At 44.7% G+C, this 25,454-nt stretch overlaps 1 long non-coding RNA gene across 1 annotated transcript; it reads right to left on the bottom strand.

Moving 5' to 3' along the window:
• Positions 1 to 1,453: 1,453 nt before the first annotated feature.
• On the bottom strand, positions 1,454 to 24,349 carry LOC148685831 (uncharacterized). The gene is made up of 3 exons (XR_015949824.1): positions 24,211 to 24,349; positions 23,700 to 23,856; positions 1,454 to 1,687 (listed from the first exon to the last, which is right to left on the bottom strand). It is a non-coding gene; the product is annotated as an uncharacterized LOC148685831 (long non-coding RNA).
• Between the last annotated feature and the right edge of the window lie 1,105 nt (positions 24,350 to 25,454).

Below are 25,454 nucleotides of genomic sequence, written 5' to 3'. Positions count from 1 at the left end.
CACCCTTGTCACAACCAAAAAGGTTTGTTCTCCTTTCATGTTTTCCCTTGGAAGTTGACCCATGGAGGTCAGACTGTTGGTGGTGGCCTGCCCCACGGTGTGAGCTGGATGATTCATGGCTCAATGGGCCCAGTCCTTGTAAGAGTCACAACTGCTTCCTCATCACCTTCCCAACAAGGGGAAGCTTTGCTGCAAATATTTCCCAGGCAAGCAGGGTTCCCAGTTGTTCGCTGAGCAGGTGGTTTTAAATCACAAATTGCCTCTCCCCCAATTCCCCTCTGCTTACTAGCCAGCCAGCATCATTCCTGGCCTCCTGATGGATTCTCCTGGAGCAGCTGTGGAGATGGGGCCACAGGACTGCACTGATTCTGATTCTACTTGCCTGTCTGTTTCAGAGAGCAGCTCTGGCTGACTTCTGCTTGGCCCCAGGGCAGTTGCACTGCATGGTCCAATCTGTCTCCAATGCTATTTAACCCATGTATAAATATGTTGGGTGCTGACATCAGGAGTTTGGGGCTCAGTGTCATCAAAGTGCAGATGACACCCAGCTCTGTATATCACTATATACCACCTGAACCGGCACCAATGCCAAGAGGATAAGGGTCAACAAATTGAATCTCTTATTCTGGAGGTGCTGCAGGTGGGTGGTTCTTGTGTCCAGAAATAGGGTGAATGGACTGTTCTAGATGGAGTTACACTCCCCCAGAAAGAAAAGGTAGGTAGCCCTGAAGACCAACGTGACTTTAGTAGCAACAAATGTATTTTGCCAGTTACAACCGTTCACAATCAAAGCAGCTCTTGGATCAGGATAGCCTTGCCACAGTTGGGCAACCTCCTGTCTTGAGTACTGTAATGTGTTCTATGTAGGGCCACCCTTGAAGATAGTCCAGAAACTGCAGCTAGTGTAGAAAGCCACCACTAGACCAGTAGCCTGGCTCTCGCATGGTCCAGTCAGCCCCATTAGCCCACCCCTCCTGCCAACAACCCATGTGACCAATCCCCCTCTCCACTGCCTTTTTGCCTAATAGGCCAGGTGTGCAGAGTAGGATCCCAACAGACTTCCTTGTCCCTCTCCCTCTCCCTGAGTAAACCTGCACTGGATTGTGCTGCCTGCTTCCTATACTCCTGCAATAGAACTTATAAAAATCATATAAATTCCATGTCATGCATTTTTCTTTTCTTTTCTTTTTCCCTTGCTGCTGGAATTCCTACTTGCATGGGAGTGGTGCAGTCTTCTGGAAGCCCCCAGTCCCTCATTGAATGCTGAGGTTGGGGTTGCCAAGCCATATCACAAACCTGCTTCTGTTGGCCATGGGACAGCTGCTGTCGAGGAATCACGAGCCACAAGTTACTTGGGAACGAGTTCTGCCATTGTCTGGATCAAACATGCAGATAAGATAAGATAAGATAAGATAAGATAAGATATCTTTATTGTCATTGTCCCCTTGCGGGAACAACGAAATTACTCGGTTGCTACATCCACTCCAATAAAGCATTCCGCATAATCCAAAATTACTACAAAACCTAATTAAAAACAGTAAATATAATACAAAATAACAAGTAAAATAAGATGACTTCAAAGTCTAGGCTTTCCATTTAAGGCCAAAATCGCTCTAGAGAAGAAACTGTTCCTGAGACGGCTCGTTCTTGCCTGCATTGTTCTATATCTCCGTCCCGATGGCAGGAGCTGAAAGAAATGGTGACCAGGGTGCGTTGGATCTCTTGATATATCTAGTGCTTTTCTATGGCACCTGGTGGTGTAAATTTGTTCTAAGGTGGTGAGTGAGCAGCCAATAATGCTCTCTGCTGTTTTAATAATTCTACACAGCCCTGCTCTGTCCTGGGAAGTACAACATATATTTGTTATTCAGTCTAAAAATGTGGCTTGCTCCTGTTTCGGCAAAAATGCCAAACACCAACTGTATCTGAACATGGGCTTTTAAAATGCTCAGTTAGGAGATGCTCAGTATTGCTGGGAAAAATGATTTAGTAATGATCAGTACATGTAATCTGTAGCAAAGAAAGGAGAAAAAAATGGATTTAGGAAGTAAGAGGTTTCATAGCAGGATCATACAGAGAGGGCTGTATTTGAAGAGAAGTGGGAATGTATTTGAAAGCATCAGAAAATGATGTTCCAGTTTCTGCTTGTGGAGAAAAGCTAATTGGGAGAACTGCATTATCAGACGTAGGAGATGGCCTTTTAAGGGGACAATGGCTTATAGACTATGATCACACAAAAGCCTATTTCTAAGAGTCATAGAACTGAGTGATCATGATTACATGAGTACATCTGGAAAAGTGTGTTGGATTGATAATTACCTGCAAATTGTCTAAGGCCATTTTGCCCAGAAGTGCCACACAAAGAAAAGCAACTGTGGCTGAAAGACAGTATAAAGAAAAAGAAATCAGCAACACCCCTTTAAACATGTGTAGAACAAGGTTCCCAATTACAGGTCCTGATTCCTTATATGTGCTGTTTGTTGGTTTGCATCTGTCTGTCTCAAGAGGCGGAGTTTGCCTCCGGGGGTGTGGCCACTGTTGCCTGCTGACAGCTGAGTGACAGCTGAATGCAGGCTGGGGACCAGAGGTGGACAAACTACTACAGAAGAGGTAACACCAGGGGTCAGCAAACTTTTTCAGCAGGGGGCCGGTTCACTGTCCCTCAGACCTTGTGGGGGGCCGGACTATATTTTGAAAAAAAAAATGAACAAATTCCTATGCCCCACAAATAACCCAGAGATGCATTTTAAATAAAAGGACATATTCTACTCATGTAAAAACATGCTGATTCCCAGACTGACCGGGGGCTGGATTGAGAAGGCAATTGGGCCGCATCCGGCCCCTGGGCCTTAGTTTGGGGACCCCTGGGTAACACCCTTCCCCTAACACCCCATACACTACTTAACTGACAAAGGTCATAGACTTCCCAAAGGAGAACATGCCTTAAGCTGAAGTCATTAGCTTTGAAATGAACAGAGTATTTTCAGCATTGAGATAGAATAATTCCCTAGATACTATCTGCTCCTCTCAGCTTTTAAATATTCTAATTTTTACTGCATTTTCCACAATCACAATTCTGTGCTCAAAGCGATTCACATGAACAACAGCCTGCATACAGTAACACAAGAGCAATTTACAAATGTATCACTACAATGCAACTATAACAAAGTTTAATTTAATATACATCAAAATGTTAGTGAGCATAATGCTCACCAATAAAGCTCAGCAAAAAAATATCCAGTAGCTTCATCTCATAAAGTAACCCCAAAGCTGATGATATTAGTGCCCAGGAGTCTCTTTGCTCCTCCCCACATTAAGCCTCAACTCAGAAGGGCAAAAAGTCCCCTCAGAATTATTCCTTAAGCAGCTCCGTTAGGAAGGCTCTCAGGGCTGGAGGTGCAAATACAGCTATAACGCACAACAAAGGGTCTTAGGCTGTAACCCTATGCACACTGAAGGGGAGTAAGTCATGATTAACCTTAAGAGAGAGAAAACCCTCTGCCCCACATTCATTCCCATTTTTTGCTTTAGCAGTTACCTGGTGACAATCTGGGAACCATAGAATTGTAGAGATGGAAGGGACCCCAATGATCATCTAGTCCCACCCCCTGCATTCCAGGAATCTCAACTAAGGCATCCATGACAGGTGGCCACCCAACCTTTGCTTAAAAACCTCCAAGGAAGGGAGGACCGCCCACCACCTTCCAAACCAAAATATAAATTGTGTCCTCCCTTAAAGGGGGCACGTGTTGCGGTGAGACCTGGCAACAAACCCTTGTGTTGTGGGTGGGTACGATTGGATACCCACAACACCCGATTGGTAGGTCCCTTGATGCTGGGTTTAATCTGACCAATGGGACGCTAGTCAAATGGATCAAGGGACCTATATATGCTAATGCACGTGACCCTGAGCTTTTTCTCTTGATCAGTGCATCGGAACACCCGCCCGCCTCTCCCTATATTGAGGGCTTGTGCACTTGACCTTGCTATGCCATCATGTGCCGTCTGTCATTGGGACAGGGGCACGGCAGGAATTCTCCCCACTTGTCTGATTGGCTGGTGCCATTTGGGTTTCACCTGCCGCATAGCAAATCGTCACAACTTGTAAGGTTGTGGATAGGCTCTGGTTCAGGTGAGAGGGGATGGGGTAACGCTCTCACCATCCCTATGTGAAGGGTATTCCATTAAAGGAATCCAGGTACTCAAATGGTTTGGTCAACCCTAAGAGGGGTTGTGCCCGTGCCTGAGTCCAGGGGGGCATCTGGGTGGTGGACATAGCATCATTCCAGGTGTTCACCCTAGGCTGACCATAGTAGAGCCCTGGGTCAGCGCTACCTGCATGGCAGGGAGCTAGTCGAACCAGAGCCTATGCAACCACTCACTTGCTGTAAAAAGTTGTGGCCTAAATTCTGCCAAAAACCAAACCAAAATTTGAGTCTTGTCTGAATTTATTTAAGGGGAAGGTTTAAAGGTCTAAACATGCAAATCTACAAAATCCTCCCGAAAATTTTCACTGATGTTATTGAAACACTGTTGATTTGCCTTGACATTCTGCAGATGCTTCACCTGAGGAAAAACCCCAATTCACTTTTAATTCTCTTTTACAGGGGGAAATGCCAACAGTCCCTCCCATCAAATTGCTGCCTAGATTAATATGGCATTGTGTTAACATTAGGCTAAGAATATTTCGTTGGAATGAATGCATTTTCTTCCAGTGTAGCGTCACCTCTATATTCCTTCCCAACCCCATCTAGGCTGAAGCTCCCTGGGGGAGGTACCTGTCTTTTGTAGTGGGGAAGATCATGCACATTAATGCTAGCATATAAGCTGCTACCTGTATGTTGCTTTGAAAGAAAAAAACCAAATGTAGACTAGATCACCCTTTCATCCTTCATTGGCAGTAAGTTACCAATATTCTGAGATCACTAGACAGAACAAATGCCCCATAATAGTTGCAAGGCATCACCAGTTTTCAGTACATTTAACTGAACATACTTAAATGAAAACTTACATTTGTCACAAATGATTGTCTGGTGTTGAGAATTCAAGTAAGTGTCTCATATAGTCACTTGCAGATATTTAGTAGACAAATAACTGTTCAGAAAAGTGAACTACACTCAGGCAAGATTTTAAATTGGATGTGAAATCTCTCCCCCCCCCTCAAATCTCACAAATGGCATATGTTTAGCAATAACCTTCCTGCACATTAGACATGCATAGTTTTATCACTCAAAAACTACTTCTATATAAACAACAGATACTGAAGTTTTTTTATATAAAAAAACTGTCCTTTGTTTTGGAAACAAAGACAATAAACAGGCAGATGGCAGCTAAGAGGCCGGCAAACAACGGTACATAAATAGCACTTCTCAGGAAAAATTGAAATACTGCTTAAGTAGAATGGTATGATTCAATATCTTTTTTTAAAAAAAAAAAATACAGCATATGACAGGCCTATAGTACCTGTGCCATAATAAACATTTGTTAGTCTTTAAAGTGCCATAAGACTCTTTGCTGCTTCTGCAGTTAATTTAATGTACATAAAAAATGTTAGTAAGCATAATGCTCACTAATAAGCTCAGTTAAAAATATCCGGTAGCTTCATATAATAAAGTAGCCCCAAGGCCGATGCTATTAGCACCCACAATACTATTTGCTGCTTCTGCAGCTATAAAATAACAACTGCTACACCTTTGGAAAGTGAGAAATGGAAGTAAGTTCTCCCACCCACCCATAGATGTAGTAGCATATGTCTTTAAATGTCAGGACATCTTAGCAGCAGAAAGATTGACAGTAATCCCTCATTTTATACGTCAGTTCAGTTCCAAGGGAAAGATGCATGTTGCCAAACCTGTGGCACCTCCCCATGAGGGGGGCAGAGACAGCATCCTCAGCTTCTCTGGGGCCAGTGCATCTGGCGGGCAAGGCCTGCTTGGTAAGGCCAGGAGCTTTGAAGCTCTTTTCATGCCAGGTCTGCTGAGGTTATCCAGAACACAAAGATCTTCTAAGCCAGGCATATCAAACCTGCGGCTCTCCAGCTCCCATGATCCCTATCTAGCAGGACCAGTGGTTGGGGAAGATGGGAATTGTAGTCCAAAACACCTGGAGGGCCGCAGGTTTGACATGCCTGTAATCTAAGCTCTCAATCTGGGTTGGGAGGCAAGGCTCCCTCAGCATGCTGCCTCTGGAAGACTAAGGATGCTCATGTAACATCTCCCAGGAAGTCAAATTGTCCCGCTTGAAAGCTCTTCTCATGACAGATAACCCCAAGCAGATCCAGCATTAAAAGAGCTTTTAAGTTCTCTGGCTTGCATGGGGCTTGACTTGCGAAGTTTCAGCCATACGCCTTCAACCATGCATGGTTGAAATCAAGCACATCAAATGCATATTCTCCAAGTGTCCCGTTTTAACGGGGACATCACAGAAACAATGTTAGCTGCCAAAGCTTTGTGACGTTGTCATGAATGTCCCAAATCCCGCCCTTCCAACCCATGAGTGGGATTCAAGCCCAACCTCTAAGGCAGAACTGTCATCGCTTTTGTTGAAACCAGTGAGTCAACTGACCTGACTGGTCCAAGGACCGCTTCTCACCCCACCTCTGCCATTCTCCAATAGGTCATAAAACATTTTGACCCTCCTTCCCTTGCTGCCACTCAAGGTGCAGACCCCGCCTTTCAGTATCTTTAAAAAGGTCCGGCGTTGAGGCTGCCTGTTGCCTTTTGTACCCATTGGCCCCTTTGTCAACTGCAGCCCATAAACAAGTGAGCCTTTGGAGGGAATTTTTTTTTGGGGGGGGGCAATGGGCCATAGTCCTGTCTTGCATTCATAGAGTGTGGATATTCAGCAGGGGGGGGGGGGGAGTGCAGGAAAGAGGTGGAATGGGGAGTGGAAAAAGGAGGGCAGAGACTGGAGTGGGTAGGGTGGGATAGGAGAAAGAGCAGGGAGATCAGGCAGATGCAATGGTGGGGGGGGGGGTCCCGCTTTGCCCTGCTAAATGGATGTTATGCAAATGTGTGTAAGATGAGGTATTGTTGTTGTTGTTGTTTAGTCGTTTAGTCGTGTCCGACTCTTTGTGACCCCATGGACCAGAGCACGCCAGGCACTCCTGTCTTCCACTGCCTCCCGCAGTTTGGTCAAACTCATGTTCGTAGCTTTGAGAACACTGTCCAACCATCTCGTCCTCTGTCGTCCCCTTCTCCTAGTGCCCTCAATCTTTCCCAACATCAGGGTCTTTTCCAAGGATTCTTCTCTTCTCATGAGGTGGCCAAAGTATTGGAGCCTCAAAACCAGTGTAGAATAATTACTGTTCTGTAATAATCTTACCAGCCCACCTTCCTGTGCGTCCTTATGTGTGGAAGGGTGAATTCCCCTCCCCCCAAGTGAAGGGAAATATTTGGCACCAATGCCAGAGTAGCTGAGCCTTCAGAGAAGTCAGGCAGGAGGTGGCAGGTTGGTCGTTTGTCTGTCAGGTGGCTTTCCATTCCCTGCCACCAACACCACTCGGGACATAAAGAAGCCTGGGGAAGAGACACCCACCTCAGCAGTGCAGCTTTGTGGATAGACAAACATGAGTTGGAAGCAGGAATTTACAAATTACACAAATTACAAAAGATGATTAAAATAAACAATAGCACAAGTCCACTTAAATCTGGGTCTATGCCTGGTTTCAGGACTCAATTTGCCTTGGTCTCCCTGGTGATGTAACCTTGGCACTCTTACTTGATATCTCAGTGGCTTTAAGAACATTGACCATGCTCTCCTCCTGGATAAACTGACTGGGATGGGTATCAAATGCCCTGTTCTGCAGTGGTTCCACTCCTAGCTGTGTGGTTTAACTCAGAGAGTCACATTGGGGGAATTGCTCTTCATTGGGGCTCTTCATTAGCCTAAATATTTAGGCATTTGCCTGAATTCCCAACATCCTGTGCCCTGTCCCCAACATCCCCAGGTGTGCTAGAGCCACTTCTAACTAACCCACATTGAGAAGGGAGATCTGAAGAGGGCATCTAAGTGCGTTTGGCATTTACTTCTGCACTTCAATGGGATTTGGAAACGTATGCATGATTACTGCAGACATCTGTCTGAACTCTCTTCTGTTACAGCGGTGAGACAACACTACGATAGCAGAGCAAAATGAGAGCAAGGGAGAGATTAGAAACATTCTGGCAGATTCCTTTTTAGGGTATGTGGCAGACAATGGGTGGGGGGAATGCAGTGATCCCAATCAGCTTTGCATCAGGTTTATCTATAGTCAGTTGGCTATTGGTTTCAAATTCAAATACAACACTGGCGATATTTCTGCTTTTAGCAGATTTTAGATAAGAGCATTTGACAAAAGCTCCTACATACTCATCCACTCCAAATATTTTGCCTCTGTATTAGTTGCTTACTCTAACATGACACTGCAGAAAAGCCACAGATGGGCAGCAGTCAAAGACATCAATGCTGGCAACCAACAGGCTCAGAAGCAGCGCCAGGTGTAGATAAGGTCAGCAGAAACACAGCAGGACCACAGAGATGGAAATGGTTCTCCTCAACTGCTGCGGAAACTAACAACTTAGCAGGCAGGCAGGATCAGTGCTTTGGATGGCACTGAAACATGTGGTGGAGGAGGGCAGGTCAAGACAAAGCCACTGAGATTAAAGAGCGTGAGAGAACTAATCTGTCCCATGGAAACTGAAACCAGCATTAGCTTATCTGGTGTAAAAAGAAGGGCTGATTGGCAAGAGCTACCTGCAGTTTACCTGGCAAAAACAAACGAACAAACAGGCACGTTACAAATTTGGACGCCTCTTGATAGAGACTGGAAGGGAAATGATATTAATTATTAGAAACTGTTTCCTTTTCTTTCTTTCTAGCTGGTATTACAGCAGAATGCTGAATGTCTAGTTCTCTGCTTCAAATTCCAGACCAGTCAGAAAATGGAGTGAACCATTGTCAATTTCTATCCCACTATATTTGACTCCACAAGAGGCCTTGAGATGGACTACAATTAATAAACAATTAACCAGCATAAGCCACATTAAAAACTAAAATGAGTATACAAATCATTCCCTATAAAGCAATACAAACAGCAGATAATATGCTAAAACTGCAGCAAGATATAAAGAATAGTCAACCTTAAATGATTAAGTATTCCAATGTGCTATATAAATACCAAGTACTGTTTAATAAGCAAAAGAAATGGAAGGGACCCAAGGATCATCTACTCTAACCCCCTGCATTGCAGGAATCTCAACTGGGTCATCCACGACAGATGGCCACCCAACATTTCCTTAAAAACCTTCAAGGAAGGAGAGTCCACCACCACCCAAGGGAGACCACTTCCACTGTCAGACAGTTTTTCCGAATGTGTAGTCGGAATCTCCTTTCTTATAACTTTAAGCCATTGTCTTGAGTTCTACCGTCAAGAGCAGGAGAAAACAAGCTTGTTCTCTCTTCCATGTGAGAGCCCTTAAGATATTTGAAGATGGCTATCCTATCTCCTCTCAGTCTCCTCTTTTCCAGGCTCCTTCAACTGTTCCTCATAAGGCTTGGTTTCCACACCCTTGATCATCTTGGTTGCCCTCCTCTGCACACCTTCCACAGGGCCGTCTTAAGTATATTTGGCACCCTGGCGCCGTGGTGCGACGGATCCCTCCGGTGCCCCCGCCCCGCCCCGTTTCCCAGCGCGGCGGTCGGGCGGAGCTGCGCGGCTGGACGGGCGGGTGCAGCTCTGCAGCGGGCGGGTGCCGCAGCTGTGCAGTGTCCCCCTGTCGGGCGGGCGCCCTGGCACCCTGCACCACCCAGCCTGGCCGTAGGGCCGGCCCTGACCTTCCAGCTTGTCAACATCCTTCTTAAATTGTGGTGCCCAAAATTGGACACAGGACTCCAGGTGTGGTCTGGCAAAGGCAGAATAGAATAATAGAATCATAGAGTTGAAAGAGACCACAAGGGCCATCCAGTCCAACCCCCTGCCAAGCAGGAAACACCATCAAAGCATTCCTGACAGAGCCTGGGACTATTACTTCTCTTGATCTGGATTCTATACAACCATTTGCAAAATAGGAATAAAATGATTGCCTCACAAAATATTTAGTGTGAATTAATTAAAGAGGTTCATCTCACTTGTACACTAAAATGCTATATTTTTAGAACTCCATCTAAGGATGGGTAAATAAGTACTGTACATTTCCAGCCCTTGTCAGTCACATCTACTGACCCATAATCTTCTTCCATGTCATTTCTACATAAATATGCAGTTTTAAAAGTAAACCCACATGAATATTTGCATTTAAATATGCATTTTTAATTACATATGCTCTTAAAATAATTTTTCTCAGCATATTTCCTCTTCATATATATTTTAATTTATTTTGATGCATTTTTGAGTCAAGAACTCCTATTTTATATTGTTACAAACTCCCACTGTCTCTGCCGATTGATAGCAAAATCCCAGGGGTTTCTAAGCACTCACTGAGGGTCCATGTTCCTTTGGAGAATTGAGACATGGTGGGGACTGTCGTAGCTTTAATAAATATGGATTATTCACCTATTTACACCTTCAGTCTGCATGGAGGGAGTCCAGATCTTGCAGCACTGTCCTTTCACGACGGGTTTGTACCCCACAACAGTGCAGCCCTGGGGTCCAAGGCATATCTTCCAGCCAGCCTGACCAAGATGGACCCCAATTTTTCTTCTTCTTCCTTGAAACCCTTGCTCAGGACTCTTTTCCTGTCACCTCACACCCTGTTACCCTGGCAACCTTCCAAACCTGTCTCTCTTCACATCTCAGGAAGGTGGGGAAGGAAAGTCATCTTGCATTGCCAATGGCTCTCAATGGCCCTGTATTATTTCTTAATGGCACTAACTTAAATAGGTTGTTTTAAACAGCCTAGCCCAGGAATTCATCTGCAGCTTTTATTTCTGCCTTCAAATTCCCTTCCAATTCCAAATAATCAAAATCTTACCATTTATCAATTTCTAGGGTTTGGGGTGGGGGTCCACCTCCCAAATCTATAACAATGTTTGTTTGTTTGCTTGCTTGCTTGCTTTATGGTGTTTATTATAATAATAATTTATTACTTATACCCCGCCCATCTGGCTGGGTTTCCCCAGCCACTCTGGGCGGCTTCCAACAGAAAAATAAAACACAGTGATCTATTAAACATTAAAAGCCTCCCTAAACAGGGCTGCCTTCAGATGTCTTCTAAAAGTCTGGTAGTTGTTTTTCTCTTTGACATCTGATGGGAGGGCGTTCCACAGGGCAGGCGCCACTACCGAGAAGGCCCTCTGTCTAGTTCCCTGCAACTTGGCTTCTCGCAATGAGGGAACCGCCAGAAGGCCCTCGGTGCTGGACCTCCGGGCAGAACGATAGAGGTGGAGACGCTCCTTCAGGTATACTGGACCGAGGTCATTTAGTGCTTTAAAGGTCAGCACCAACACTTTGAACTGTGCTCGGAAACGTACTGGGAGCCAATGTAGGTCTTTCAAGACCGGTGTTGTGGTCTCGGAGGCTGCTCCCAATCACCAGTCTAGCTGCCACATTCTGGATTAATTGTAGTTTCTGGGTCACCTTCAAAGGTACGGTAGCCCCACATAGAGCACATTGCAGTAATCCAAGCGAGAGATAACTAGAACATGCACCACTCTGGCGAGGCAGTCCGCAGGCAGGTAGGGTCTCAGCCTGCGTACCAGGTGGAGCTGATAAACAGCTGCCCTGGATACAGAATTAACATGTGCCTCCATGGACAGCTGTGAGTCCAAAATGACTCCCAGGCTGCGCACCTGGTCCTTCAAGGGCACAGTTTCCCCATTCAGCACCAGGGAGTCCTCCACACCTGCCCGCCTCCTGTCCCCCACAAACAGTACTACTGTCTTTTCAGGATTCAACCTCAATCTGTTAGCCGCCATCCATCCTCCAACCGCCTCCAGGCACTCACACAGGACCTTCACTGCCTTCACTGGTTCTGATTTGAAAGAGAGGTAGAGCTGGGTATCATCCGCATACTGATGAACACCCAGCCCAAACCCCCTGCTGATCTCTCCCAGCGGCTGAATGTAGATGTTAAAAAGCATGGGGGAGAGATTGGAACCCTGAGGCACCCCACAAGTGAGAGCCCAGGGGTCTGAACACTCATCTCCCACCACCACTTTCTGAACACGGCCCAGGAGGAAGGAGCAGAACCACTACATGTCAGTGCCCCCAGCTTTTGTATCTTGCTTAATCTAATTAAACTAAGATCATGGCCACTGGTCCCATCACCTCCTGGCAAAAGAAGGGGAAGAAATGGAGGCAGTGAGAGATTTTTCTTTCTTGGGCTCCATGATCACTGCAGATGGTGACAGCAGTCATGAAATTAAAAGACGCCTGCTTCTTGGGAGAAAAGCAATGACAAACATTGACAGCATTTTAAAAAGCAGAGACATCACCTTGCAGACAAAGGTCCATATGGTTAAAGCTATGGTTTTCCCAGTAGTGATGTATGGAAGTGAGAGCTGGACCATAAAGAAGGCTGATCGCTGAAGAATTGATGCTTTTGAATTATGGTGCTGGAAGAGACTCTTGAGAGTCCCATAGACTGCAAGAAGATCAAACCTATCAATTCTGAAGGAAATCAGCCGTGAGTGCTCACTGGAAGGACAGATCCTGAAGCTGAGGATCCACTACAGGGCTTTGGCCACCTCATGAAAAGAGAAGACTCTCCAGAAAAGACCCTGATGCTGGGAAAGATGGAGGGCACAAGGAGAAGGGGACGACAGAGGACGAGATGGTTGGACAGTGTTCTCGAAGCTACGAACATGAGTTTGACCAAACTGCGGGAGGCAGTGCAAGACAGGAGTGCCTGGCGTGCTCTGGTCCCTGGGGTCATGAAGAGTCGGACACGACTAAACGACTAAACAACAACAACAATCTTGCTTAATAATTAGCATTTCTAAGCAGTGTCTATGTTAGAATATTCACAGTGAGAAATCCAGGGGGTATCTAACTTCCAATCAGATTATTGTGGAGAAATGAGGACTGCCTGGCACCTCCAGGTATCTTTTTTTCTTTTTCTTTTGAAACTGAACAATATACCAAAATACTGAAACCACATACTTAATTCCCCAAGCATCCCTACTCCTGCCCTAAGAAACCCTCAATTTTCCAAGCACATTAACAAAGCAGAACCTGCATTCTCATTTAAATACAGCATATTACCTCCCCATAACTCTCCCTGCCGAAGATATCTTATACAATTTGTGACCCACGAAGCCAGATACAGCAGCTGTGTATAACTAATACCCACGAAGGTATTAATGATCCTACTATTGCTGTCTGCCTGGGATTGCAAACAAAACATTGAGCTCTTTATCACTGATCCTGCCAGGCCAGAATACAAGTGCGGTGGACTAGACTTTGCTTTGTGTTGTCACAAATTATGTTGGTTCTGCTCTGTATCAAACTAGGTGCAGTGGATTTCTTGAGGAAATTGTTCTAGTTCTCTTTGACTATTCTTAAAAGGCAAAGGGAAATTATGAAAAACTGGAACTATGAGTACATCCATTAAAACAACAACTATAGAGTTTGCAATTACAAAAAGAAAAGTACAATTAAGAATTCCAAAATGAGAAAAGGAAGCAGGAAGAGGCAAGCTGTAGCTCTATTCATAATAGGATGTAGAAATGTTAATTGTGGCAGGCAAGCAGTCTTAATTATATCTAGAATTAATAGAGCCTTCTGTTTTTTGGGGAAATAACTACAATGCATGGGGCACAATGTGTGTGTTTATTAAATTGTGTTGCTTTTCACAGCATGCCTAAGTGTGTACGCACATGCAATGGTGTAACTATGGTAACTATGGGAACGATCCCTGTGCAATCGGAAGGGGAGAATGAAGCTGTGTGAGCCTACAAAGACTCAGCCCCCATGCAGTCCCAAAACATAATAATGCTGCCCCATAACTCACAATCCACAATTGATTTTAGCCAAAATATTTGGGATTTAAGGAGATATACCATTTGACACTGAATGCCAAATCATAGTCTGGTTGTGCTTTAAATTACAGATCTCAACATTATAGTAGAAATATCCCATTTTACTATACTATCTTTACTTGCGTCTGTCATGTTGGATGACTAACCTCAATTTTTCAAACAGATTTTTTAAAACCAAACCTGTATAAAACACCTGACAGCACCAAAACCTGAAGCCTGAAGATTTATGGTCAAGCAAGACTCATTTTCCTGGGAGAAAATGTTATCCAGATATGTAAAATGTTAATTTATATTTTAATCTGTTTTTAGTTTATCAGTGATTTTTTTTTAATTTTTTAAAATGCTGTTTTTAACTGTTTTCTTTAACCAATTTTTTTAAAATTCTTTTTATGAGCTGCTTTGAGGTTTGTTTGTTTTTACAATCAGGCATCCACCGGGCTGAGCAGTTAGAGGAAATTTCCTTAACTCATGGTGACTTATACAGTAAGAAGTTACCACAAGGGGTGGGAGTTATTGTTTTGCTGTTTTGTTTCAGTTGTTTACTTGTTCTTATCCTGTATTTTATTCTGTGAGTTTCCCTGAGATCTCGTGATGAAGGGCAGTAGTATATAGGGCCGGATTTCCATTTGATGAGGCCCTCAACTCCTGAAGGTAATGGGGCCCTTTATATGTCCAGCTGTCCTTTGTCAACAACAAATAATCACTGTTTTCTGTGTTGAACATATGCCAGGCATCCCCAAACTGCGGCCCTCCAGATGTTTTGGCCTACAACTCCCATGATCCCTACCTAAGAGGACCAGTGGTCAGGGATGATGGGAATTGTAGTCCAAAAGATCTGGAGGGCCGAAGTTTGGGGGTGCCTGATATATGCTATATGGTAATTTGGGTCCTCCATCATGGAGGGCGCGTGTTGCGGTGAGATCACCAGAAACTGCCTCCCTGTTGTGGGGCAGGACCATTTGGATGGCCACAACACCTCATTGGTTGCCCCTATGTTGCTGGGGCAGATATTTGGTCAGTTGGGTTTGCTATTGGCTGCTGAGGGGCTACTTACGTTGCTGCACGTCGCTGGAGGGTTTCACTTTCTTGCGACGTGCAGCAGATCTCCCGCCCTCCTCTCCCTATATTTAGGGTTGTTCTTATGCCCTTGCTATGCCTGCCTAGGGGGTCATCTGTTTTGGAGCAGGGGCCCAATAGGAACTTTGCCATCTGGCTGTTTGGCTGGTGCCACTTGGTTTTTTGCCTCCCGTGTAACAAATCGTCACAACTTTGTAAGGTTGGCGGTCAGGTATTTGGTTCAATGTTTTGGGGAGGGGGCGTGGTTGGCTGTGCCTGCCCCTCTATTGCTGCTGCTAGGGAATTCCGTTAAAGGAATCCAGGGGCTCACCTTGCTTTTGTCCGAACCCTGTCAAGGGGCTAGGGTCACGCCAGAGCCCCTGGGAGCATCTGGGTAAGCTGTGAGATCAAAGCCAAATTCTCGCTCCCCCAGGAAGCTTTCCCTTATTGACATATGGTGGTGCCCAGTGTCAGTTCCTGTTGCTGCCACGGTGCAGGGTCAGGTAGTTGGGAACCAATGCCTAAGCAACCACTCACATGCTGTAATCAGTAAAGTTGTGGCCAAACTTTAATGCCAAAAAACTTCATTTGGGGGTGGTTTTGGGGGGCTTCATATGCAATTTATGGACCTAATAGGTATCTAAAGCCACTTGCACATAACAAAATATGTATTTTATCAAAGTGATTGTTAAACTGGAATACAATTAAGAAGAAATATATTAATAGTGAAACACAATTAAGAAGAATTATATTTTTTTGGGGGGGGAGAGTGGGGCCCTAACCAATAGCTTGCTTAGCTTATACATAAATCTGACACTGGTGGTATATAAATCTAGTAAATCTAAGAAACAAACAAGCAAACAAGTTCCAGGGCTCTGATGATGCTCACCACTCAAGGTCACCCAAACCACATTTATTACATTTATATTTCACCCTTCCTCCCAAAGTTTCCAGGGATTTCAATCTCCAGGGCAGGGCCATCTTGTCATGAGGCAAGGTGAAATATACTCAGAGTCCTGTAGTGATTTCATGCCGATGTAGATCTTTATTTCCCCCTCGTTCCTGATATAGATCATCACTCACCCCCTTTCCCCTGGCAGAGTGGGGTGGGTAGGTGCCATTTTGTGGTTGGCCTCATGTGCCAAGATGTCTTGAGCTCAGGGCCGTCTTAAACGCCCCTGCCGCTGTGGTGCGCCGGATCTCTCCGGCGCCCTCCCGCCCCGTTTCCCAGCGCGGTGGGCGCAGCGGCGGGCGGGCGGGCAGGCACAGCGCGATGTCTCGGCCAGTGGGCGGGCGCAGCTCGCGGCGCCTTTCTGGCGGGCCGGCGCCATGGTGCCCTGCGCCAATGGGGGTCTACCTAGAGCCGGGCCTGCTTGAGCTGGCCCTGGCAATCCCTTATGGGATCCTAGATTATTTCAGAAGGTTTGATGGAGCCACTGGCATGACACATACTCAATGTGCACACTGTCAGGGGGCTGGTAGCCTAGAAGGCAGGAACCCAGTGAGCCCTGCAGCGGCCAGGGGAAAGGGGCAATGGCTGGGGGGGGGCACCATGCCTGGTCACAAGTGCTGCCCACCCTTGGACCGAGTTAAGCGGCCCTTTCTTCCTTCCCATGCAGCAGCAATGTCTCCACCAACCCAATACTCCATGTTAATTGGCCTTCATGTCTTACCAACAGTGTGTGTGTGTGTGTGTGTGTGTGTGTGTGTGCGCGCGCACAATAATTTGGCATCCTTTTATTTGCATGTGTGTGTGTTTCCTTTGTAGCATGCAAAGTGTGCTTTTGATATTAACAGAAAAAATGAAGCAGCACATACATGCACACACGCATACACACACAAAAAGGAGAAAATGTAAAAGCAATGACAGGGCCAATATTTTATGCATTCCTTTCTCAGAAGACGAAAAAAGAAAACACAATTTTGTGACATAATCACAGCATTTGCCAAATATTATTCTTGCGGAAATGTTTCAAATCTCAAATGATCATTTCAAGTGTTTTCTATTGCAAATGTTTTCCCTTTCCTTCCAAACTGAGGCAGAAAGATTGTCAGATTGATACACCAGAAGGAGGAGGAGTGTGGGCTGTGCAGTTCTGAGGCTAGTAAACAAGGCACACTCCTTTCCTGGTGTGCTGAGGAATGTTCAAAACGTACCAAAGATTTTATATTTCTATGAAGGCTTAAGATCAAGGCTTAACGTGACTTCTTTAGATGCGTGCAAACATTTCACGTAGCGGTTATCCCTAAAGCCCTTTCTCAAGAGTAGCCTTAACTTGTATGAAACTAAAGAGTTTAATGCCTGGGGCTGCATCACTTTATCTATCTATTTAATCAAATTAATAATATATTAATATTTTATTATTTATACCCCACCCATCTGGCTGGGTGGCTTACAGCAGATATAAAACACAGTGCAATATCAAACGTCAGAGGCATGGCCTGCATGGAAACTGAAATCAACCGAATATATCATTTGAAGCTGGGGGCTTATTAAGAATACTCTACTAATAATGCATAGCAAAGGAAATGTTTCTGATGAAAATGAATACTCAGCTTTTCTTAAGATCATAGGAAGAGCCCTGTTGGATGAGGCCAGTGGCCCATTGAGTCCAGCCTCCTGTTCTCACAGTGGCCAACCAGATGCCCCATGGGAAAAACCCACAAGTAGCACAAGAGCAACACTCTCCTCTCCTGTGGATTCCAGCAAGTGGTATTCAAAGCAGTGCTGCCTCGAACGTGGAGGCAGAGCAGAGCCATCCCGGCTAGCAGACATCAATCGCCCTCTCCTCCTCCATGAATCTGTCCAATCTTCTTCTAAAGCCATCCAAGTTGATGGCCATCACTGCTTCCTGGGGGCATTCAGTTCCACATTCTCACTATGCACTGCATAAAAAAGTATTTTCTTTTATCTGTGCTGAATCTTTCAACTTTCAGTTTCCTTGGATGTCCAAAAGTTCTAGTGTTATGAATACTTTTCACCATCTACTCTCACCATTCCAATGCCTCTATATATATAAAAAATGTAGGCATTGCGCGCGCAGAGGTCACAGCCTTTCTCCGTAACTGCTGAACCGTAATGTAACAAATTTGGCCACAACGTTCCATGCCTATCAGGGAGGGATCTGGCGTAAAAATTATTTCAAAAAAACCACACCTTTCACACCTAAAATAATGATTAAACACAAAAAGTGGCGCCCAAATTAGACATCACCAGCAGAAGGTCTGAAGACTCCAGCAGCATCCAATAGAAAGGCAGATCGCGTGCTGTCACCAGCAAAAGCTCTGCTTAAAAAACGCTTTAATAAATATATATATTTTTTAAAAAAAAGCTCTGAATGGCGGTGCCAAATAATGACATCATCAACCAAACAACTGAAACAACCAAGGCGGCCATTACCAGACCCCTAGGCTGCCAGGCCCCACTAGGCCCCGGGTGGGGGGGGGGAGAGGGCGAGCATCCGGATTGCAGGCCGCAGCATGGTCTTTGTTTTATGTAGGCCCCTAGGCCCCTGCCAAACCACCAGGCCCTCACTAGGCCCGGGGGGGGGGGGAGAGGGTGAGCATCTGGATCACAGGCCGCAGTAAGGCCTTTGTTTTATGTAGACCCCTGCCAGGCTGCCAGGCTGCCAGGCTGCCAGGCCCCCACTAGGCCTGGGGGGGGGGGGGAGAGGGGAAAACAGAGGAAAGGGTATCCCACCGAAACACAGGGATGAACCAGGGGGTTGGAGGGAGGAGGGGCGGGATACGTCATGGATCGGGACAGGGTGGGGGGAATCACAGGGATGACGCACAGCAACGCGTGGCTGGGCCAGCTAGTAATTTTATAAACTTCTATCATATCACCTCTTTTCTCTAAACTAAAAAGTTGCTACATTTCCTTGATCATTTTGGTTGCCCTTCTCTGAAACTTCCCCAACTTGGCAGGACAAGAGAGGAAGCAGCTCCTAGTTGCTTTTGTATGAATGTTTAGACAAAAGTATTTGTGTTTTTTACCTATTTTTAGGTAACTAGTTAGAACTAGTTAGAAATAAGGCAAACTAGTTAGAAATAAGGCAGTTTTGTATGAACAGATTTTGGTCGTACACCTAGAGTCCAAAATACTCCTGCAGCAGCTATGGTGTGGATATCCAGCTATGGATAAAAACACTTTGAAGGGGGCACTATAGGCGAAAAGCAACAGTATGTCCCATTTTCTTTTGACCCTTCCCCACTTTCTATGAGACTTGGGCAGTTTGTGTCTGCCTCCATCGCCTCTCATTCCGCCCTTTGAAACGTACCACCAGAAGCAGCTCTTGGTGTGGGTCCTATCCTCCCCCTTAGATGCATTTCTCAGAAATCCTTGGCACTTCAGAGGAGCAGAGCTGCTCATAACTGCGCAGCAGATCAGACTGTCTGAGTTCTAATTCCCAGGCACCTGCTTTAACTACCTCACTAAGTGCTATGCTGCGTTTCACAATATTAAACTTCCTTGCTTAGGCTTCGTGTAAGAATCAGATTTGGATTCCTGGAGGAAATCAGTTGAAACATTCATAGGAAGAGATGCTTGTATGGAAATATCCTGTAAGCCAGTGTGGAAGACACAGGCTTAGAGGATATTCATAGGCTCTCTAATATGGCATTTGCAGCTTTGTCTGAGGCTTCTCATTTCCATTTTGTTTCCATCTAGTCTCCTTTTATTCACCCTTTGTTTTCCTTATGTTCACATTTTCCTGACTAGACCCTTGTTTTTAGATTTCCTCGTCTGCTGGCTCATAATGCCTGGGACCACCCTCACAATTCCTCTGTGGTTTTGCCTCTTTCTTTCCTGCAACTCCTACTCAAAATCCATTTCTTATATATTTCCTCCTCCCTCTCAATCAATTTTGCATTTGTGTCATGTTTTCTGGACTCCCCCGCCCCTGCTTTAGTGATAGGTAATCTTCTCTGGGGGCCTTTTGGGGAAAAGAGAGGTATAAAGAAAACCCTCTAAAAAGTTGTAAAACATAATTCACCAATATTGACCCCAAGCTCTTCTAGCTTATTAGGAGTTATGATTATTTAGACAAACAAATAGCACAAACAGCACAGCCTAACGCAGCACCATCATGTTCTCAGAGTGGTTAGCCAGTTGCCCATGGGAGAAGCACAGTCCCCCTTGTGATTCCCAGCAGCTGCTTCAAATTGTGCAGGCAAAGCAGAGCCATCATGGCTGATAGCTATCAATAGCCCTTTCCTCCATGAAAACGGAACTATTTAATGAGCCATTGTTGTTGTTTAGTCATTTAGTTGTGTCTGACTCTTCGTGACCCCATGGACCAGAGCATGCCAGGCACTCCTGTCTTCCACTGCCTCCCGCAGTTTGCTCAAACTCATGTTCGTAGCTTCGAGAACACTGTCCAACCATCTCGTCCTCTGTCGTCCCCTCCTCCTTGTGCCCTCAGTCTTTCCCAACATCAGGGTCTTTTCCAGAGAGTCTTCTCTTCGCATGAGGTGGCCGAAGTCTTGAAGCCTCAGCTTCAGGATCTGTCCTTCCAGTGAGCACTCAGGGCTGATTTCCTGAAGAATGGATAGGTTTGATCTTCATGCAGTCCATGGGACTCTCAAGAGTCTCATCCAGCACCATAATTCAAAAGCATCAATTCTTTGGCGATCAGCCTTCTTTATGGTCCAGCTCTCACTTCCATACATCACTACTGGGAAAACCATAGCTTTAACTATACGGACCTTTGTAGGCAAGGTGATGTCTCTGCTTTTTAAGATGCTGTCTAGGTTTGTCAGTGTCTTGTCTTGTCCAAAGAAGCAGGTGTCTTTTAATTTCATGACTTCTGTCACCATCTGCAGTGATCATGGAACCCAAGAAAGTAAAATCTCTCACTGCCTCCATTTCTTCCCCTTCTATTTGCCAGGAGGTGATGGGACCAGTGGCCATGATCTTGGGTTTTTTTATGTTGAGTGTCAGACCATATTTTGCGCTATCCTTTTCACCCTCATTAAAAGGTTCTTTAATTCCTCCTCACTTTCTGCCATCAAGATTGTGTCATCCGCATATCTGAAGTTGTTGATATTTCTTCCAGCAATCTTCATTCTGGCTTGGGATTCATCTAGTCCAGCCTTTCGCATGATGAATTCTGCATATAAGTTAAATAAGCAGGGAGACAATATACAGCCTTGTTGTACTCCTTTCCCAATTTTGAACCAATGAGTTATTCCATATCCAGTTCTAACTGTAGCTTCTTGTCCCACATAGAGATTTCTCAGGAGACAGATGGGGTGATCAGGCACTCCCATTTCTTTAAGAACTTGTCATAGTTTGCTGTGGTCGACACAGTCAAATGCTTTTGCGTAGTCAATGAAGCAGAAGTAGATGTTTTTCTGGAGCTCTCTAGCTTTCTCCATAATCCAGCACATGTTTGCAATTTGGTCTCTGGTTCCTCTGCCCCTTCGAAATCCAGCTTGCACTTCTGGGAGTTCTCGGTCCACATACCGCTTAAGCCTGCCTTGTAGAATTTTAAGCAAAACCTTGCTAGCATGTGAAATGAGTGCAATTGTGCGGTAGTTGGAGCATTCTTTGGCACTGCCCTTCTTTGGAATTGGGATGTAGACTGATTTTCTCCAATCCTCTGGCCATTGCTGAGTGTTTCAAACTTGCTGGCATATTGAGTGTAGCACCTTAACAGCATCATCTTTTAAAATTTTAAATAGTTCAGCTGGAATATCATCACTTCCTTAATGGGCCATAGAACTCCTCAAATGGTGTCTTGCATGTCTGTCAAATGGGGATCCTTGACCTAGGATGGACCCTGATGAAGTAGTCAAACAAGAATCAGGATGATTGATTCAGGATATATACCCAATCCCTCTGCCAAAGCCTTCTGACACCTTTAATCAATAAAGTTGTGGCCCTTCGATCCCCAAAGGTTGTCCTGTAGCTTATCGCTTCCTATGCCCTACCACGGTGACCCTGAGATTCATGTGACTGGGGCCACAAAGAGCTTTTAAGCTCTCAGACAGGCTTACTGGGCTCTGGGAGGCTCTTGCCAGATCTCCAACAGCCCTGCAAGATCTTGTGAGAGTTCCCACAACCGGCACGGGAGTTGTCCAGAGCCCAGGAGGCAAAGTGGGGAGCTTAAAAGCTCTCTCTCTTGCGGGGGGGGGGGGGAGGCCCACTCAGTGTGCCAGCTTCAGAAAGGGTGGGAGGCTCACAGCCGGGGAGGGGCAGTTTTTCTAACTATACATGATTTCAGCTTTATGTGCAATCCCTGGAACGTAACTCCCATGCAAGTTGTGAGTTGACTGTAACCTTTCCTTCAGAGAGAGAGAGAGAGAGAGAGAGAGAGAGAGAGAGAGAGAGAGAGCCTCCATTGAGCTTGATCTAAAACCTTTTTGTTGTTGTTCTGAGCCTCCCACTAGCTAGATCTTTGTTATGGGGAACAATATACTAGCTTTTCAGTTCTAAAAGCCAAACCTTCATTTTTTGATTCAGAGCTCATTCCCCCACTAGCTATCTCTCTACTCCAAACGTCGGGTTTAATCCAGGTTTCTGGCTTACTACGCCCTTTCAATTCTTCTCTGGAAGAGGAGAGGGAGCTTCCTTGCTAGGATAGAGCTGAAAACTGGCTTATTTTCACCTACAGGCTTATTAGCTTCTGAAATGGAGGATTTTACAGGCTTTTGCTCCCAGCACAAAGTGTCCTTATTGTGCCCTTACCAGTTTAAGGTAAACTGATATTACTAAGCATGATATTACTAAGCATTTCGATCCCATTTGTGGGCTTCTCACAGGCATCTGGTTGGCTTCGATGCCCCTTTGGCCTGATCCAGGAGGCCTTATGAATGGGTGGTACTTGCACAGGTGAGGAACTGCATGTTGATTTGAAACAAGCTACCCAATATTTGCCTGCAAATCTCTAATACAGAAAACATGGATTTGTGTTCCAATTGGCCTTTGCAAGCAGGAGCAATAAGAGGAAGCAACCCAGCATTTCTGCAAACTGTGGTGGGACTAATCCCATTTGCCCCTTTCTAGGCTGGTATAGGAGGCATTACAATGGCAGAACACTATAAAGGAAAAACTGATTAGTATAATAAACTGATTAAAAGGAAATAATGTGGACTCTTCCGATTCTTTCAGAAATAATTTTTGGCACTTGAAAAATGGCCAATTAGGAAATGACAAAGAGAAATGAAATGCAAGAGGGAAGGGGGGGGGGGATAACTCAAATCCTGGCACCCGGTAGGATACAAGTAGCTTCCACTTGGGTTGATGAGAGTTACATATGCCATTTGGGACGACAACTGCTTTCCATTTTAGTAATTACCGTAGCTGCATGTTCAAGTCAGTCAACTATATATGAAAAAATCTATTTGACAAATGAAAGCTTTTTTTGCATCCTAGAAAATATGAGTACTGTGAAAGTCCCTTTATTTTTCATACACAAAGGTTTAACATCCCACTTTTAAAAGCTGTAATTTGTTTTATAGTAATTGGAACAAGGTCAAGAGTTAGGAGACTATTTTGGAAATTAACTGCTAAATGGAAAGTGAATTGGAATCCACAGATCTACCTAGCATTTTAGACAATCTTGCCTAATGCAGTTTTACCCTTTGACAATTCCCTTCCCAAATTAATATCCCTTGAGAAGAAACACAGGAAGTGCAACCAAGTCCCAGTCCTGCAAATGTGTTCATGTGGCCTTCATGCTCACCAGCCTCTGCATATCAGAACATTCCCTTGAAGGGAGGCCATCTTCTCTGTCTCATATGGGAGCATTCAAGAGCTTGCCTCAGGGACTGAACCTTCTGCATGCTCTCTGCCACAGAGTGAAGACCCTTTCCCAGAAGGATTGCATCCGTGAGATGTAACTGGGAAGAAAGGGGGGAAACAAAAATGTATCATAGAGGGTTTTAGCAAAATATTTTGTTTCTCCTGACATCTCAGCCACTGTCTCCCAGCTACAGAAAAGGTATAACCTTGCAGAAGATTGAAGCCTGTTGTTTGGCAACACAGGTTGCTGTGGCAACACAAACTGCTGTCCTCTCCCCGGTTTACTCATAGCTGTTGTAACCAGAATACCAAATTTTAAATTGTTAGTATCCGACATTGACATGACAGCCACGGAGAAGGCATGGAAAAATCATAATAGTATACAGTACAGAAGAAGGTAGACATTTTTAAAGGTTAAAATTTGCTTTGAAAACAAAAAAGAAATCTCTTACCACTTTCAAATTTACAACTAACTGATTCTTTAACAGCCATGGCTCTTCAGTGGATTGTAAAGACTGTAACAGGATACAAAATTAATTGCCGTGCTTACATCTGTTTGTGCAAAACACAGCAGTAAAAGCAAGATTCTCTTATAAACCCTTGTTACATACCTGTTTTCTCTTTCATTAGGAAAATAGCAACATGTTCATTCTTGTCTGGATGGGAAAAATGTTGAGGGGGTGTCAATACACCAGAGAGCAGTAAGGCTAGTTCAGGCATGCATGTGCATGCTGCTTGATTTTCCAACATTTGATGTCTGGTAGTAGAGTGAGAATTGACTCCAGTGGAAGATAATTACAATGGAGTTAATATGAAAGCAATATGAAAGTGCTGCCTATAGATCTGTGATGGCTCATTCACACATGCAAGCTATCACATTATAATGAACATGTATGTGTAAACCAACCCATAACACGCCTCTGGCACCTTGCAGATGTTTTCCAGAGGAGCGACTGCTCCAGGGAAAACTGCAGGAAGCCAGAGGGATCACCTAAATTTGCTCAGGCCTTCTTTTAGTCACAGGGATGGTCAGTCTATTTATATGCCACATTTTTTCATAAATAGATTGTGCTCCAAGCTGTTCACAGAAAACAAAATGACAGCAATCTGAACCATAACCGCACATTCCACAAAAGCCATATATTACCTTCATATAAAAATGCTAATGAGGGCTGGTGCCGCATAGTGGCAAAGAGAGTAAGCTATGAAGCACAAAGTCCCCACTGCAATTCTGGATAAGCTCATTGGGCGGCATTCGGCAACACGGACTCTGTCAGCCATCCCTACCAACTACCTGGAAGAAAAAAACCATGGCTAACATTACAAGGTTGCAATGTTATAATACAAGCATATAATAACCATATGGTGTTATAATACTACCATATAATGCATGTGAATGCATGGAACATTTGAAAGTCTTATACAATTAAAATTAAAATTATTATTATGAATTGTAAGTAGGCAATCTGGCCAACTTGGTTTTCAAATATTTCAAATATTTACAGAGGGAGAGGGATGAAAACAAACCAAGTGAGGCTTGTGGAGAAATTTCAGGGGGACTGGGATGGGGTTTGGGTGACATATATTCCATTTATTTACAAAAATATTTAGAACACACTCCTCACTCACAAAGCCCTCAGGGTGTTTTTGCAAAAGGCATGACATAAAATTACTCATGCTGAAACAATACAGAAGG

This window comes from Zootoca vivipara, chromosome 4, assembly GCF_965207765.1.
Source record: "Zootoca vivipara chromosome 4, rZooViv2.hap1.1, whole genome shotgun sequence".
Taxonomy (NCBI): Eukaryota; Metazoa; Chordata; class Lepidosauria; order Squamata; family Lacertidae; genus Zootoca; species Zootoca vivipara.
The sequence above is the reverse complement of the archived record's forward strand: the minus strand, read 5'-3'. Positions and strand labels throughout refer to the sequence as shown.